Raw genomic sequence first — 19381 nt, 5'->3', positions numbered from 1 at the left:
GTGTCTACTGGAGAAAATAAAAAAGTCATAACATACATACCTACCACCCTATGAGCTCCTACTGCCTTTATATTTGAGAACCTAAACACATACCCGCAGAAAAAAAGAGGAACCCACACCCCATTTGCAAACACACCTGTGTGCATGTACAAATACTACAGTACTAGTATTACTAAGTAAAGAGCCTGAAGGAAAATTTCAAACTTCCCTCTCTCCATTTTGTGTCTTCTTTCTTCAGACTTCAGTGGTCTTAAGAGGTGGATACTGTTTGATAGAAAAGATCATTAATTCATCTTTACACCTGGATCTGATGCTTTGATGTTGCTTGATCCCATTACTGTCTCATCACCAAGGACACATTTGAAGGTCTGTTAAAGTCGGTTCCAGCTTTGAAACTGGATTATTGTTTAACCAGACCTTTAGCTATAGATACACACCAGTGTTCTCGCTGTTTCTGTTTGTGCCAGGGAGTAAAGGTGGGCTGTAGAGGAGACTTAAACCCTTCTTTTATATCTTCTTTGGCCCTTTAAGCTTTGTGACAGTACATTTCTGAAAATAATTGTTGGGTTTTATGAGAGTGTGTGTGCAGAAGGATAAAATTAACTCTTTGACTTGTTAGTGTAAAATGTAAAATAATGGTTTTAGATGTTGTTACTATTTGTTGCTGCATTGAGTTAGATGCAGAACAATATGAATTTCAGTTTCCTGGGAAAGTTGTAATCTTTTAATCTGGCTGTTGCACCCAGGCCCTCATGTTAACAGTCACAGAGTTACAGTAGAGTGTCACAACCTGGTCTCACTGGAATTTCAGTAATGTGTAACCAGACTGGCTCCAGGCCAAATCGACTGGACAGCAGATTAACACCAGTGACACCACCTCTCTCTGTGTGAGTGTGAGTTTCTTCACCAGGGTGTGGCTCTCGGTCGAAATACCTCTGAATATGGTGTGTGTGGGAAACCTGTGTGCTGATTTCACATGCTTCCACCTCATCACCTCCAACAGTTCTGCTGGAGCCGACTAATGTCAGAGTGTGTGTTTCTGCGTCTGTGTGAATACTACACATTCAGGCATTTATGTGTAATCAGTAGATATTGTTCATGAAAACCATGAAAATTGAACAACAGAAGAACAGATAAAGTTAAAGTACTTTCTGATTTATTTTAAATAACTAATTTAAAAACAGAAATAGTGTGGTCTAAAGCATTTTAAAGTGTATATTTTTGCTTTGGACTTCATTCTGCATGACGCTGGACAGGTCAGGGGCAAGATGGTGACATGCATGCTTATCTGTGGAGTGTGTGCTTTGGATGGATCTGAGCAAACCCAGATTGTGGTTTGGCAGCCCCAGATGTGGCTCATTTATTTTTGGTACCTTTTCTAACCCCACTGGTTTTAAATTAGAGTGTGTCCATTTAAAAATCGCTCATCTAGTCCACTGGATGTTTCTACTGCTGCATGCATGCTTATGTGCGTGTGTTTGCCTTGATTTAGTGCAGATGTACTGTGGATTTCATCCTGCTGATGTTTTGGGGCTTTTTAGCAGCTGGGTGGGCTGATATAAGAACATATGATGTTAAAAATCTTTCACTCTGTGTGCAGTGGGGAACAAGGTGCTGGAAGTAGCTAAAAACAGAAGGTACACTTTTATTCATCTCTGTGATCAGTAATGGTTTCCAGTTGTTTGGGAATAAAGGGGCAATATAAGAGACTTAAACACCACCCGCTGGAAACATGAGTAAAACTCTGATCCATTTTATGAGCACATAAACTCAGTAGTGGGTCAAGCTGCTGCTCGACTACTCATACTGTAAAACAAGCTTTCACTGTGTTTTTAATTCTCATCTGTGTTTATTGATGCTAAATGACGTCAGCATGGATGCACTATATGTGCGTTTCTTCATATGCACCCAAACACACTGCACTAAGGTGCAGTCATTCCTTTGGACTCCAGTATCCAGAAGAATGAGGATTTTTTCCTCACATGCAACACTGAGCAACTTTTATAGGGATGAATGGGCACAATGCTAACTTCAGATTGCAGTTTGTAGTGGTGTATATGAGATTCTTCACCCTGACCAGTAAAAATCCAGTGTAAACACCACATTTCTACACTAAACGTTGGCACACAATGAGATTTAACTAGCTTTAATCCAGAAATACTGGTGGCAACCTTCAAACCCCATGCTGACCGGTCAGTGTTTCAAACTGTCTGGCCTTATGGTAAAACCAAACCACACCACATGGAAACAAGACCTCTCATTTGGGTTTGGCTGATCTGAACCAGAGCCTCCCATTGTCCAGAGCAGTTATAGGAAAACATCATATAAACAGATTTCTTGATCTGTATAGTCCTGTAGTGTTGGTTTGTTTTTGGTTTTGATACTCAATAGGACTATTTATGAAGGAAACTGCACAGACATAACAGCTGTCATGTCAGTTATTTTCTTAAGTTTACTGAATGAATTAAAGGCAGATTAAACATTTGTAGGGATTGGACACAAAACTAATTGATCATTAGTTAACACCATAGTGACCTGAGATGGATTTTAAGTTGATCACATTTGAAAATGAAGGAAAAATCTAATTATATAAAAACATGAGTGGTTATCGGCAGGTTGGTGAGAAAAGATGTTAAGGCCTAAAAGGGAAGCTGCTTATTTGCTGCATCCTAAAAACGCAGTGCGTTCAGAGTAATAATGAGAACAGGGTCACATATGTATGAGCTGTAAAAGGCTGCTGCCCTGTAACTAACCTTTAACCTTTTATTTTAGGAATATAGGAAATTTATATTCTTGTCTGTGGTGTTTTTTTAAACTTTGTTTTGGAGGTTTGAGGTTTACTCCACCAGCTCCACCAGCTCCACCGGTAAGGCAAAAGAAATCTCTCTCTCTCTCCCTTTTTTTGCCTTTGGGCACTTCAAATGTCAGCGGGAAGTGCAGAGGGTAAAAAGTGCAAGCTTGAATCTCCTTTGTGTTTAAGCATGAATGGAAACATGCTGAGATACAGCACTCTATTGCACATTGTTAGGATAGATGGGGTATTACTCCACAATGCAATAAGTAGTTTTAGATTAGATGTCAGTTGGGATTGTTCAAACTATTGTAAACTATTATTAACAAGTTTAAGAATATTTTTTTATGTTTAGAAAAACATATTGTTTTACAACAATAATGCATGAAGTTCTGCTGTTTGTTTATCAATAATAGCATTTATTAGAAGATACACTTACATATAAAGTCTGTAAAGATGTGTACAAACATAGTAGAGGTTTTGGTGCCTGGCCTTTTTAAGTTTGTTCTCAAGTTAAAGTACTAAGCACATGTTCTGAAATGTACCTAAACCTGTACAAAAGTACTAGTACTCCACTGAAACCAATTTGTCTGCATCAATTAATAAAAAGTCAGTATTTAAAGCACTATTGAAGAAGGAAGTCCAGTCCACATGTGCCTCATAAATAAGGTTTCTGCAGAAATCTAAAATGTTTAGGCCTTGATAAGTGTAATTCAAGAACAGATAAATACTTCACAAACCTTATTTGCCAGAATTTTATTAGAAAAATCATCCAGCATTGATTCTATTCAGATTTTTACATAGCAATAAAGACAGCAAAGGTTTGGGAGCTACGCTTAGGTACAGAAAATATTAATGGTGAATTAATTTTTACATTTGTTAATTTGTTCATAGATAAACCTAAATTATACAGTAAAAAAAGGTAGTGATGTAAAAATAAGGTGATGGTAACAGCTGATTTGGAGCCATGTGGTCAAGTCATAATAATAATCATAATTTATTAGCTCATTACACTTGTATTCAAAATCTGTGTCTATAGCAGTAAATACAAGATATTTGCTTTTGAATTACAGTGGAGTAAAAGTAAGTTACTGTACATAAAACAGCAGTATTTAGATAAAGTACAAGTACCTCAAGTACTTTTTTATTAGTTCCTCTTAAACTGACTGTCAAAGCGCTGATTGGCTGTTCAGCTGCACAGGGCGTGACTTCATTAATATCCAGACAGCTGATTGGAGTAACTGCTCGTAGTGGGCGGGGCCGCACTGTAGCTGGCTGTCACTCGGTCCGAACTCAGAACATTGAAGTAAAAAGGTCTTAAAGTCGTTTATATGGAGATTTGCTTGGTTTATTTCGTTTTCTTTTTGAATTAGACGATTTACTAGAGCTAGTTACACTTTCTTGTTAAAAATGGACACCTCTCAATGAGTTTTGCTCGTGCCGGTGGAGTTAACGGGAGACGGTTGAGCGGATTTGAAAGAGGAAGTCCTCCCCGGGCAGACGGCGAGTCCTGCGGTCACACACCAACCGACGCCTCGGTCCCTGGCGGGTTCCTGGAGTTCGTTTCTCCCCAACAACCGTTCAGTTTTTGGGGGTTTTGATGCGGCCGAGTTTGAGTCGAGAAGTGTTCCCCGCAAATGACGTGGAATAGCACGATGAGCAGTGGCTACAGCAGCTTGGAAGAGGACTCCGAAGAGTACTTTTTCACGGCCAGGACCTCCTTCTTCAAGAAACCCTCCGGCAAAGTCACAGAGAGCAAGGTAAACACCTAAAAAACAGCTAATACTGAGAATAATGTTTGAGTTTAACCCCTCTGGGAGCTCTCTGTGTCTGTGGAGACAAACTGTTGTTTCGTATTTCGGCTTAAAGCTAAAGGAAAGCGTCCCAGGCAGTGGCGGGTGTCGTACAGAACTTCATTTAAAAGTTCAAAAATCAAAGTTTCTTAGCTTTTCTTGGAAAATACACACGACATAAATAAGAACTGAAGAACTTTTACATTGATTTAATCGTCATACTTCAGTTCGGCGAATATGTAGTATAGTTTAGTTGGTTCACCTGTTATCTCCGTCCTATAAAAGTCCTATAAAATTCATGACCAGCTGTAAAACTCATGACCTTGTACATTGTTCTCGACACCGAACTCACAACAGGACTCAAATGATGTGTAACCTTTGCATTTTTATATTTTAGCTTTGAAATAGGCTTGTCAGTGAACCAGAACACTTTTAAATCCACAGAATTGTCATTGGTATTTGGCATGTGTGGAGCATTTTATAGGATTTTTGCATACAAACAATGAACCTGCCCAATCCACATTTCACTTGAGAATAAGTGTGAGTTTCCCTCTTATTTAAAGAAGACGCCATTTAAAAGTTAAAGGGTTTTCTAAATGAACTACCAATTCAACAATAGTTGAATTAAAAATACAGAAGTAGGAGACTGTGATCAACAGGACCGTCGCTTTCCTCAAGGACTCACATGAGCCCATTACAGCTCCAACCTTGTGACCCGCTTTAACCACCACCCAGAGTTTAAACAACTCTAAATACAATTATGCATTCAAACATAGTTTTACTTTGTTTGCGAGGTTGTGTCCTCGACTGCAGACTGAGAGAATTAGAAATTTGGCTTGATCATGTCTGGAACTCAAAAAATTGGGTCACTCTCCACGTCCCTTGGTAAATACTGGGCTCCTGCACTCTTCAAGTGGTTCTCACTTGCACACAGACACACACACTCATATATTGCGTTCACACCACACACAGGGTCTTAGACAGTCTTGCACACACAGATGGTTTGTTCCACGCTTTCAAGACTCAGCATACTGTAACAGAAAGACGCTATTCTTCGTCTCTGCCTACTTAATGTGTGTGACATGAGTGGCTTGCAGACTCTGCATCAATGCATGACCCCCTCACTGTAACACAGGTCCTCATTCCTCAAGTGGGTGTGTGTTTGTGTGGATGCACAATGTGGCCCGTACAGTGCTCCAGGAGAGGTTGTGACCTATGGTTTCTTAAAATGCAGCTCTGAACCGGGATGCTGGAACCAGCTTGGTGGTTTTCCACATGCCAGCAGTAATTACAACTAAAGAGGGGATGTGTCCTTTGGGGAAGAATATGTGACACTGCTGTGTTAAATTACTGATTCTGTATTGGAAAAATAGAATGTATAATGTGAGTTAATGTGGATTTGTGTTTCTCTCCGAGCTGTACTCGTATGTGTAATGTACTAAAACTATGAAAGTACATCATGTTGAACTAGTTTTTCATCTATTGACTGCTGTTTTTCCATATAATCAATTAGTTCCTTCATTGTAGAAACTGAAACTGGTGAAGTTCTGGTATGTTTACTTGATAAGTGACATTAAAGTTAATGTTATGCAGCACACTGTTCTCATGGAGCTCAGATGTGTGCAGATAATTCACAATGTAAATTCACTGCCAACGCACATGTGTGGAAGTCAATGCTACAGCCTGACCTGTACTTGTGGTCAATATGTGAAAGCAGTATTTTCAGCTCTGTCTCCATCCCCCCCAATTTTTTTTTACATGATAAATATATAAGAAAAAACATTAAGTTTGGTTGTCAATGAGCTGGCGTCAACTGCTCGCCAAATATAAATCACGTTTCCAAATTTTGGACGCTATTTTATTTATACAAGGTGCTTGTGCACTTGCTTGTGTGGACTGTAGAGACATTCAGCTGCAGTAGAACTAGTAGAACTAGTAGAACTTCTTTACTGGATACAGCTCCACTCATTCATGGATTTATTATTTTTTAATCACAGTGGCTCCAAGGAGAGAGGAGACATTTCTCATTAAGGTTTCAGGATATGGTCTGTATGAGAAAGTGAAGTTTAATAGGGTCCAGTGCAAACAGAGAAGGGGAGGACAAACAGAGTGATGGCTGATTCTGGGAAGGAGATGTAGCAGAGTGGTCAGAAGAGGGTTTATACCAACACAGACACAGACATGCTCTCCCTCCCACTCATTCACCTTTTCAGTGTGTGAATGGTGTTTCTGTCATGAAATGTCACGCTGACCAGTGGGTCTTTGTGTCTCATGGAAAACCAGTCGAGGGTAATCCTACCCAACCCCCCGACACACACACACACATCTACATATACACACACACTGACCAGCTAAACCGGCTCATCTTCAATTCAGATCATCCTCACAGACTGTAGCTTTCATGTGCGGCATGGTCACCATCTTTCACATGTGAGCTCATGACCGTGCTGCAGCACTGACACTTCTCTTTATGTGCAATATTTCAAAACAAAATCAATCATGCATCAAATGTTTTCCACTGTTTAGGCTCACGGTTTGAACTGAAGCGTGTGCAGATAGCATGCACAAATGCAATGACGTGCAAACACCTGTCACACCTTTACAGTGTAAGAGGTGGAACATGTCACAGATGCAAAACATCAATTTTAGCATCCAGGTCTCCAAACTTATGTTTTTAATTTTGCACAGAAAAGCCCAAAGCTCTCGGTTATTACATTCACAGTGATGTAAAGCTGAGAATTTTCTTTTAATTGCTTGTTTTGTGCAACCTTCACTCCAAAACCCTATACAACTAGTTTGAATTGAGCTGAATTCTTTGGTATTTTTGCTTTAAAAATGACTAAATCATTACACCAGTGATTGCAGATGAACTGCCATCTACTAATTGATTCATGGATTGATGTTTTAACTCTTTATGCATCTTCAACTCCTGATTGAAGTGACCTTTATTTATGCACATTTCCTGTGCAGTTGCTTGTGTGTTGGTATCACTCAACACTTTGAGAGGAATTGAAAAATGTGTTTTGATACTGGTTTTTACTTTACTGAAACAAAGAATAAACAAAAACTTTTCTACCTCGTATAAGAACAGAATTTAATAAGTGGCCAAACATTCAATCTTCAGCCTTTAAATCAGCAGCTTTAGACAACAGTTACTGTGTCGCAGCTTTAATTCTGTGCGTCAGCCTGTAAAAGGAAGTGATATTTCCTCTCAGGACGGGCAGTAAATTCTTATTACTATGATCTCTTTTCTTGGTAAGCTGCTATATTTGCATTTGAAATGAACTGACATCATAGTGTACAGTACAGTGTTGTATAATGGGAGCTTGTTTGTTGTTCTTCTTCCTACTGCTGATAGATTTATGGTGAAATATTCGTACCTGGCCGCACCCTGCAGTTTTTCCCAGGTGTGTTTTAACACTGTGTTCATTTCAGTTTTATCCAAATTGCCTGTGTCTGGTTAGACCAGTATCGTTGTGCTGTTGATACTTTATCACTATTTTCATTTTCAAATCAGTTTCTTTTTCTAAGGGGAATTTTTTGGAGTCCCAGCTCATATTAAGTGAGCTCATTCTCTATTGTTAGAGTTAGATCATCTCATTGGTTGCTGTAAGAAAAGCACCTTGTTGTTTTTATATCCAAGGCCAACTGATAGAGTGACTATGACAGACACAGATCTTATCTCTCTCTTTGTCTCTTTTTCTCACATACGTTGGGTAAACATTTTTTATGCCAGCAGCAGCAGCAGTACACCTCGTTTACAAATGTCTTCATGAAGAAGACATTTAAAATCCTTTAAATCATCTCTCCTCTTCATTCTCTAGTGTATCTACTGCAAAAATATGACAAACAGTAAATGGAAAACAAAATGTGATCCATATATCTCCAGAGTGCTGCAGCCCTGCTCTTCAGTATTGTTGAGCTGGTAAATCCACAGCCAAAGAAAATGGTTTTTCGTCATCAGCCTTTCCTGTCCTCATGTACACGTGAATCCAAATCTGTCCATTCTCACATTCTCCCTCTCTAGATTTCCTTCCTCTGTCTGTTGAGCCTCACCCCCTGCTCTCTCCTCCTCCTCACCCCCTCTATCCCCTTCTCTCCTCCTCTATTGTATGTCTATTGTGTCACTTCCTGGCTGTTCTCGACTCACCTTCCTGTTCTCTCAACACCAGCATGACCACTAAAGACCTGGTTGTTGTTTAACTGTCCACTGGTTCAATCTATGACTAGTTTGTTTTCCAAAGAGAAGAATATAGAGAATTGCTGGATGTAATAAGCATATTTTTAAACCTTTTTAATTTTATTTATGTCCAGAGTTTACATGGAACAATAGCAAAAGTTTCTATTTTCTTGATTCTAGTCTGTGGTTAGACTTAACACTTTGTATTATGATTCATTTTTGCAAGAGGAGACCTGACGACTCCATGTTGCTTTGCTACGACTGTGTTTTGCTGATTCGAACACAGTTTCTTCTCCTTTTGCTTGAAACACTTGATGTTAGTTCCAATTAAGCAAAGTCTCCTGGTTTATCATGGTGGCGGCCTTGTGTCTGATACTGTGTCTACAGTATAAACGTGCAGGGTGAACTTTGAGTGTAAGTCGAACTCTCCTTGGCCGTCTTTGAACTTCACTAAAGACTATTAGGCCACATCCACTGATGCAGATTAAACTCATGACCCACTAAGCATGATTCATCTCTTGAAATCTGTAAATGAAGTCTCAAATGTTAAGGGATTTGTTTGCATAATATAGAAGTCTGTTACTAAAAACAATAACAGAAGGAGGATTTAACATGAGTCTGTCTTCAGTCTGTGATTATAGCTTCCTCAGTTACCACATCAAGAGGCCACAGGTTGGTTGTCTGGCAGATCAAGCATCATACGAGCGACTGTGTGCCTCCTGTATAAATTACAGCTGTATTTTGTCCTTTCAGTCAACCTTTACAGTGTTGAGACTCAATACTGCCATGCCAACCATAAACACAGGAGCTGGGGATCGTTCTCTCTTTCTGTTTGTTGGCGGCTGTAATGTGGCGCTTGAATGAAGCAACGGTTCAGATCTTTATAAAAACAGAACATTATCTTGGCCCCTTAGTGAATTTTGGTGGATTTTCTGTAGCGTAAGTTAATTTATTGAATTGATATTTAACAATAAACCAGCTTAACATCAGTTTGTTAGCTTTGCTGGTTAGCATTGAACTCAAAGCACTACTGTGTAGAGCTGCCAGCATGGCTGTAGACGACCCCTTGTAAGTTTCTGTTGTTGCTTTTTATTTTTACAACACCACGTTAAAGGCATTTCAACATGGTGTTGGATGATATTGCTCAGCAACAGTGGTTAAACTTTCCCTCAACCCACTTAGAATTTGTCTGACTTTCATTTTAGGTTTACAGTGTCTCTTGACAGTTTAATTGCAGCTTCAGAAGCTTTTGCACACACAGAAATACATTTTACAGGGTTCCCCTGCATACTTCACTGCATTGTAATTACTTTACAGTAGAGATGAGATTTAATCTAGCTGCAAAACTATCAACTCAAGTCTAAAGGATTTCTTTCAAACTATTAACTTCACTCGATGACTCTGCATGTATAATATAATGCATGAGCTAACACAGCTGTGTGTCTGTCAGCATACGTGATCTAAGAGACCTGTTGCAGTCCTGTGTTTTGACGTGCAGTCCCTGTTGACCGTCCGCAGGTTATATAAAGCTTTTTATGAGACTCTTTAGCCTTTCCCCTCTCCTCCTGTGCTCTGCTTTTCCAAAGGAAACATAAGTGGAATTGTTCTAAACTGTCCGGCACACGCTATCTTTTCAAACAGAACCTGAGTGCTTTTATGCCTGGAAACACACACTCACACAGTACAGTACATCTAACACAGCACTGGGTAGTTGTATAATAAGATAAATCTGCCTTTGAAAGGAGCCTCCTGCGTCATGGAGAATATGAGGTGATTGTCAGACAGTGTGTTACAGAAAAAGCGGAGAAGGGAACGATTTATTGGTCTATAATGGCTGGAAAAAAATAACATGTTTTGATGACATGTACGACATCATGATAGCATTAAATTAACTGATTTTGCAAACATTTACTTGCATATTGGAGCATTCAATATATGGTATCTTCATTTCGTTTTATCTTTCCCACTGCTTTTGGACGTTTTGTAGAGTAAACGATCAGGGTCAGACAGAGTGATTGATTGATACAGAGAGTAATCATTAGTTGCAGGCCTACGCTAAGTGTCCACTGTGTGTTTTTGTCTTGGCCACAGCTCATGAAGCTTGTCAGCAGTGATGAATTGTGCAACCAGCTGCTTCAAACAAACCCTTTACTGTATGGCTCTGGTCCAGAGTCTCTGAACAGGTGGTCAAGTGGTTTCTACAGCCCCTCTTTTCCCCATCCCCCTACTCCATCTTACCTCCTCTGCAGCAGATACACCCAATGACAATAAAGAGTAAATTAATTTTTGCTTTTCACCAGCAACAATAGCAGACATTCTGAGTTTCATTAAATAAAGTTAAGTAAAACTTATTTATTTACGAAGAACACAGGGCACTTTTCTTTATTTCCCTCCTGCTTATTAAAAGCAGAGGATAAAACAGCACTATCCAGCTCTTTTAGTGTCAAAGTTGCTGCTAAAATTATGTAATGTTTTGAGTTTGCTTGTAGAAAAGTAAGTAGGTCTTTCTGCCCTGTCTTCTGTGTGTTTATGTGATCTGTAATGAAACGTGTTGGTTGGTCTCTGCTGTTCCCAACATGCTCTGCAAGCTATTCTGCCACATACCAGTCCTCAGTTCATGTGGGAGCAGTTTAGTGACCATAATCTCTAGGATGCCATTATCACCAAACCACAGCACAATTTGAGGAGGGTTGGTTCTGTGTTTGATGTGCAAATGAAAAAGTGAGAGTCTAATGATGAGGCAGGGCAACAGAAAGTATGTGTTGATGTGTTGAAGACAACCCAGTGTGGAAATATTTAGATATTCTTTTTTGAAATACCGTTTTTATCGTGAGAGTTTGTGTTGTGGTTAGCTGAAAGTTGAAGTTTTGTTCAGACGATGTGTGTGAATGTTTTCTCAGCACAAGCCATCCATCTTGTTTATTGAACATAGTTAAACTTAGAAAGTAAAACGCTGTCAATGCAGTAATGTATTGACTAATATTTGTTTAGTGCAGATAAAGTGTGTTGGTGCAAGTGAAAATCCCACTTGGTGACATTGTACCAGTACCAGTTGTTTATAGAAAAGCAAAATAAAAATTACTTCATGAATTAATCTGTTGATTACACTTTTGAAACTCTAGTAATCATTTTAAGTAATGTTTCAAACAACAAATGTACAACAAATATCTAGCTGGAGCTGGCAACCTGTTAGCTTAGCTTAGCTTGGCTTATTATGCAGACTGGAAGCAGGTTTTTGCATGGTACAATCAGATGTTTTATAGCGATGCTATAAGCACTAGGGACTGAGTTTGTTACCTATTTCCTCCTGTTTATAGCGTTTATGCTAAGCTAACTAGTTTACACATATGAGGTTTGGCTATATTTTCCCGTACGACTCAACAAAGCAAATGGATATCTTCACCAAATGCTAAACTATTCCTTTACAGTTTTACATTTTTATTAATTTTAATGCAAACATGGGAAAAGTATGCTAATTTATGAGCAGTGTTGTAATTTAAATATTTTGGTGGTGCCCTGCTGCTGAGTACTGAACTAGTACTAAATGTGAAATACAGTTGAGTAAAGTACATTCCACACTCTCCAGTCATCACACCATAACATGCTTAATGTCAGGTTTACACGTAATGATGGGACAGACACACACTTGCGTGTCAAATGACCCACAGGATGTGTGTCATTCGCTTTTTCATGTGATACTTAAAATGAAGCAACAGTACAGCAACAGCTGTGAATGTAGTGAGGTGAAAATACACAAAAACCCAAATAAAACCTTTACACTCTGTGTGTTTTAAGTGCTCTGACTGATCAGTATGTGTGTGTGGAGGTTTTAAACATTAGGATTTGGCTCATGGTGGTAGAATATCCCTAAGTCTGTATTTTGGCTGTGGTAGTATGTGTTTGGAGGTGGGGGATGTTCACACCTTTTAAAGGGACTTTCCACTGCAGCAGAGGTGAAGGAGCTGGTCTCACTATAAAATGACCGTTTCACACAACAGGTATTGTTTCCATTATCAGGCTCCACACAGACACACCTGCCTTTGACATCCACATTGTGTCCATTGTGTCATGGTAATGACTGGTAGTACCCTGATACCACGTTATATAATTTGAGTTATTTCTACTTGTTCATTCTGTGAAACATCTGAAATAAAATACATTTTTAAATAATCAGACTATTAAAAGCAGAAGAAGAATGAAAATCCATTACAAGAGAATAAAACCCAAAGAGGATGGTCAATAAAATCTAAACTTGGCTTTTCGTACATTCGTAACACAGTTGGCTCTGTTGTTATCGCCAGGCACAGGCGTCAGACACAAAACGATAACGAACCATGCAGCTCTGTCGATTGTGAACAATTTATGTTTCTTTAAGGTCACTCTTTGTTTTTTAGCATAACTTACATGTCTCTGTAGATGTTTTGTAACTCTTGGAGTACAATTGGCATTTTTTTGATGTCGTGCCTTGTTGTGGTAATTTTTCATCGTTTGTATTTCATCCAATATATTTATCTCTTTTTGGATATCGCCAGCAGATAAATAGACAATTCTGGATGTTAACATGTTAATATGTAACATGTAACATTTAGCATGCTAATACAAAGCATTAAAGTGTATGTTCGATGGCAGTAGCTCAGCTAGTTGAGCTGAAATTTTGAACAGTTTTAAGGTGTACTGATGTGTAAGGTGGGATGATTGTCTTCAAGCTACAGTTTCTCATTAAAACATACATTTTTATCTCATTGCAGCATTCATGTAGCCTACAGAGGCTGTATTCTCTTGTAGGAGGAGTGTCAGACACAACGAGGATCATATTGTAATAAAGTTGTCAGATATGACTGATGGTGAATGGCTCTTACACTGTTGCTTCACATCTGACTCACTGAAACTGCTGTGGGGAGTTTGTATTCTGTAGTGAACTTTGCTTTCATCACCATACATTACTGCTGCTTTGTTTGTTTCCTTTGTCATGTTGTGTTTCTGGAATGATTCTTTTTTTGTGTTTTTGTGGTTTTTAAAGAGTCCAACCTCGTCTCATTAAAAAACTTCATGTGGCTTTTTTTGACGTAAAAGTTGATGATGTGCCAGTATTCCCAGAGTTTTGCAACAAACGTTAATCTTATGAAGTCATTTTAGTGTCAGTGGGTTTTTAAATGTCTCATTAGTTTATCTATCAGTATTGATACTTTATAGCTGTTCTATTAATTATATGAGTACAACGTTAAAATATATTCTAGTGCAAACTCTATGGTCTTTGACATGACAAATGGGGAATATGAACAATGTCCTGAAATATAATGGAGGATAATAAAAATTAATTGCTGGAGCATGTAATTTATTACATGGAGCATAATAATATTATTATTAAACAGAAACAACGGTAGCGCTACAATAGTTAATAGATAATTAACATGTCAACTTAAGCTGTAAGATATATAAATGAAACATTTGTCCACTGTTTTGTCTTTTGCTATGTAGTAAATGAAATATCTTCGGTTTAGCAGCTGTTGTTAACACAAAATACACTTTGTTTAAATGTAAGTTACAGATCTTATAGATCTTGTTACTTCTAGAGCAGTTTTATGCATATTTTTTGACATTTAGGAGATGGAGACTTGGAGATTAACAGGAAATGTAGTAGTTTATGTTGTAGAGTAATTTATAGTTAATAAACTAACCCTTAATAATTGTGAAAGCACTATGGAGGAAGTTTGACCTATTGTTGACACACCTCTTCTCTTTCACTCCCTTTGCCGTCTTCCTTCAAGGACAAAACTGAGGTTTCAAAATATCAGCCCACACATTATGATTCAGCACACAACCACACACCTCTTTAGTCCTGTTGCTGAAGTATTCTTCTTTTCTCCCTCTTATTATTTGTATTTAGAAATCTCTTGACTTCAGGAAAAACTGATAATCCACCATGAACTCTGGGTGTTTATGTGCATGGGATACATCAGAGTATGTGCAAGATATGAGTCACATCCAAGCTGTATCTTTCCCCAGCATGTTGTTGTTTTGGTGAAGAATCTAATGAGAACATTTCTCAGCGAGCGGTTGCCAGTTTACAGTTTTTAATGTTGAATTTATCTCCACAGTTAGTTAACTGCTGTGAGTAGCTGAGGTGGAAATTCACTTCCTTATACGTTACTTTTGCTCTGTAACTTCTCCTCCTTGTTGTTTTTTCCCCTGCTCCCTCACATTTCCTCCTTAGTCTTACTCTTCCCATTTCTTCTAATCCTTCCCACTTCCCTTTTTGTCCTTACTTGCTCCGTTTTTCACTCCTCTTGATGGACCTCCATTCTGTGGGTGGTCCCTCTAAACACACTTGTTCACACAGACTCCTGCAAAGAGTTGAACCATAACCATATTGTCCATTTTTACTTGTTGGACTTTTCTGAACCGCTTTGGAAACATTCTGACGGTCCACTTTGTTTCACATCATTGTATTGGATGAAGCATCTTGTCTCCTTGTGGTCCAGATGGTTTAGTCTGGAGGACTCATGTCTCTGTTTACAAAGATAATAGTTTTTGTGTTTTTTCTTTGAAAAATAAAATCAGATTAGAGGTTTTTGTGGGTCCAGTTGGGTTTAGATTTAGAAATCTAATCTTGTTTTTTATCTAAACTTGTTCTAAACTTGTTCATTTTAGACTGGGGGTCTTTCAAAGCTTTTTTATGCACATTTGGGTGAGTGATGTATATGTTGTAACACTTTGCAATTTTCTAAGTGGTTATTAAAAGCGTGCAATATTTTATATTGTGATTGTTCTTATCAGTTTTTTTAACTTGAAACTACTTATTATTTATTAGTGATGCTTTAATGCTCTGGTTGCTTTTTCTAGCTTTGTTGTTACCTTGTTGAATTATGTTTTACTTATGTGTTTAATGACGAGAAACTCATGAAACAACAGGTGTTTGTATCGGGCACAAAGTGGTTGTATATTAATACTGTAAAGTTTCACAGTGCATAATGGAAAATGAGAGGTTCAATATCAGTCCTGTGCTGCATCAGTTGTATGTCTGTTACCCTAGAAATATAAGGAGCTGTTGAGTGTCTGTTTATGTCTATTAGCAGAAGAATGTTTGTTATAGAGGAAAGGTGTGAGCACTTCCACTTGTACACTACATGTATGCACCAATTAGTGCAGGAATGCTGGAAGGAAAGGTGTGGCCCATCTCAGCTTCCCCCGACGGATTCAACAGGAAGTAACTGAAAGAGGGAAGTGGTGAGAGTAAGGATGGTAAGGATAGGAAGGACACTACAAGAATGGATAAATCCAAAAATTAATTGCAAAGGAGGAATAATGTCAGTGGCAGAGAGTTTGCGGAGAGACTGACTTCAAATTGTCGGTTCTGAGAATATTTTTCATTGGTTCACTGGAAAAATGGGATATGCTTTATTTTAAGTTAGTGGGCCATTTAAATTATTAATAAATTTTTCAGTGTACAGCAGGTGGGTTATCATGCAAAAATTTATTTTTAAGTCAATTTTACAAAATATTTTGGTAGTTTTAATTGATAAGAGATTAAAAATATGTATACTTTGACTTTTTTTTACTTTTCTGTATTTTTTTCTGTAATACTTTGTAGACCAAAGTTCAATTCACTACAGTTGACTAGGACAAATTAAAAAGTAGTAAAGAGCAATACGTTATTTCAAGATTGTTATTTTCCACATATAGTACAAAGGACTGTTGAGAAAATGGTGTAATATGGTAAACTGACAGTATAAACTCTTGTTAATGTTTTATTGACCTTAATTTCGAGCATTTACAACACGAATGGCTCTGAGGAACACTGTTAAGTCAAGTACACATGAGGACAGAAATAACACAGCTGAGATTGAAAAGGTCTTTCTTCTTCTTCTTTTAAAACGTAGGTTAGATTCAGTTAGAACAAATCACTGTGTTTAGTCTTCCTGTAGCATGCAGTACACACGAAGGGCCTTAGGGAAGATTCAGTCCTAGTCCTAGCTAAACATGCTTTGTCTAGCTAAACACACATTTGTGCGATGATGTCATTTATTTACAGATTGTGGATCCAGATGAGCGTGACAGTGCTGAACAAAGATATGGCTTCTGCAGGTGTGTGTGATGAAAGGTTGAGGACAAAGAACTCTCACACACATACAGACTAAACTATGAGGGTGATTTTGGAAACAACAGGATAACCCTAACTTGGAGTTAAACATAACATCTCATATTATGTCATCTCAGGTCTGCAACTGTTTGTCCTTCAGTTTTCAGTCCTGTTCTAAAGTTGGCTGAAGAATGTCAGCCAAAGCCAAAGGTGACATCTTCAGTGTGGAATACTGTATATTTGCTGTCATAACAGGATTAACTTATGATAAGCTTAGCCTTTTGTTCAATTTAAATAAGCAAATGCCACATGGCTTTCAAGTACGTTGGTGTATGCAGTAACAAATGTTGAATTAGTTTATTTAAAAAACAAGAGAAGGGTCAACAGAGGGAATATTTTTAATCTGCATATAAGGCATAAACTAACCTCAAATTAAAAAAATAACTGCAAATATGAGGATTTCTTGTGCCTACACATTGTCATACGCAGCATCAAAAACTCATCTGCAGCACTTCACTGTGACTTTTTAAAAGTGATTCAGTTCAGTGTTGTCTGGAGAGTTTACACATCCACAGTGTGCATACAATCTCAGGCAGGCAGTGCACCAAATAGTTACTCAAGCTTTAAAACATCTGACAATGTAAACAGCCCGGTTAGGATTATGCTATCTCAAATAACATCCTCACAGCATTTTATATTCTAGAAAAAATATATCCTGTGTTGATCAGTGAATGGTTGCGTGGCTCATTGTGATCTCTATGGAGTGCGATTATGTTCATATTAACCATTGTTAGCTTTAGCCTTTAGCTAACTAACTACCATCGTTTACATGGTTATGAATAATGCTGCACGTAAATGCAATTAAATTATACACAGATATTTAACTTAACGACGATGCTTTAGTTTTTGTAGACCAAGATAGTCAAGTCCAGAGCTCTGGATGCAAGTGGTTCTTGGTTCTAGACTAGTAAAGAGTTGACGGCACTCTGAAACCAGTTTTCCTGAGAACTCTTTGGCTGTTGAAACATGAAGAGGTTTTAAAATTAATATGAAAGAGGCACATTTAAGAGCTTTTGTATGTGAACAACATGCAGAGATATAAATGATGCACTATCAAGAAGAACTCATGTCCTTTAGAGGCTTTTATACTGTTTTTTTTTTAAAAGTCTGCATTGGAACCGAGCTGCTGTCTTTGTCTTTTCCTTCTTTCCTCTTTTCTTGTTGTTGTCCAGTGTTGATCTTCTAGCTTCAGAGGGAGGATTTACTGTGCTCTTAAATGGACCATGACCTCATTGTGTTGTAGCACCGCTGTGCTCTGCTTCTCCTGTTTGTTTGGATTTTGTCGCTCTTACCCTCCCAGTTCCTCTTAACCCTCTCTGTTCTGGACATTACGAAACCTACACTGGACATACTCACGCCGAGTGACGTCTTGATTGAGACGATCTGTCAACATAGTGATACTTACCAGAGGTTCCAGCGAAGAGTTATTTCTTCACCCTAACAAGAATAAAAGTATAAAAAAAGAAGCATTGGATCATTTTGGCCTGAAAATCATCAGAATTGGAGACAAAAAAACCTACATACATACATAAATATTAATATTGGCCCACGTTAGCCTGTTCAGACACAGGAAGGAAGGAGACAAGGAAGACGATGGGGATTTGGGAAAAACCTCCAACACTTGGTCGAGAGTTGTCTTTTATTTTATTTTGTTTACCATCTAACTCTAATGCAATGTGGTATAGGCATAAGCTTTTAACTACTGACCGCCGAAAGACAGTGGTCACACAAACAAATACTTCCCTGGTTCCCTTGATCATGTTTCTCTCTCTTTTGTCTTTTCCCCTCTGTCTGCATGTCTTTCTGGATGGTGAGGTAATCGCCTTACCCGTCACTTCTAGCTAATAAGCTCTGACTCACCTGACCCGACTGGTGCTTAAAGCAAAGACTGAACATGAGGAGCAGGGAGTCAAATCACAATACACAATTCCAAGGAAGTGTTTAGAAATCAGCTGGAGATTCCTTTATGTTGTGGATGTTAATATTGACCATTTTCAAAAACTATTCTTTGAACTCAGAAGTAGGAAAATAATCTTAATAAACCCTCATCATTATCCACTGATTCATTTATCAACAAATCATTGAATCATGTGACCAGTAGTCTGTAAGCTGTTTATACATATACTTAATATTACATCGTATTTGTCCGGGATATATAAAACTAGACTATTTTAATGAATTCCACGATCATTTGTCAGTTATCTTGTCTTTAAACCAACAGAACATGGTTACATTTCATTTATTCATTCCCTTCATTTTCCTAGCATGAATGCTAAAGTAAACATAAACTATATCCATAATTTCAGTTGTGAATGACCCTGGCTGGACCAGATATGAGTTCCTCTACAGAGATCATCACATTTCCATTTGATCTATTAAAGAATGTGATAAAGCTCTACAAGGTTTAACTGAAGGTGTAGAAAATTCATTGAACCCAGTCATTGAACCCAGTATAATGTTAAAGCTCTTCGTGCAGT

General features: G+C 38.1%; 1 protein-coding gene across 1 annotated transcript in view; it reads left to right on the top strand.

Annotated features, from left to right (window-relative positions):
• Positions 1-19381, top strand: part of rassf3 (Ras association domain family member 3) — a 46307-nt gene that overhangs the window by 15964 nt on the left and 10962 nt on the right. The gene's annotated exons all lie outside the window — the stretch shown is intronic.

This window comes from Anabas testudineus, chromosome 23, assembly GCF_900324465.2.
Source record: "Anabas testudineus chromosome 23, fAnaTes1.2, whole genome shotgun sequence".
Taxonomy (NCBI): Eukaryota; Metazoa; Chordata; class Actinopteri; order Anabantiformes; family Anabantidae; genus Anabas; species Anabas testudineus.
Note: the sequence above shows the minus strand (reverse complement) of the source record. Positions and strands in the feature narration are given on the sequence as shown.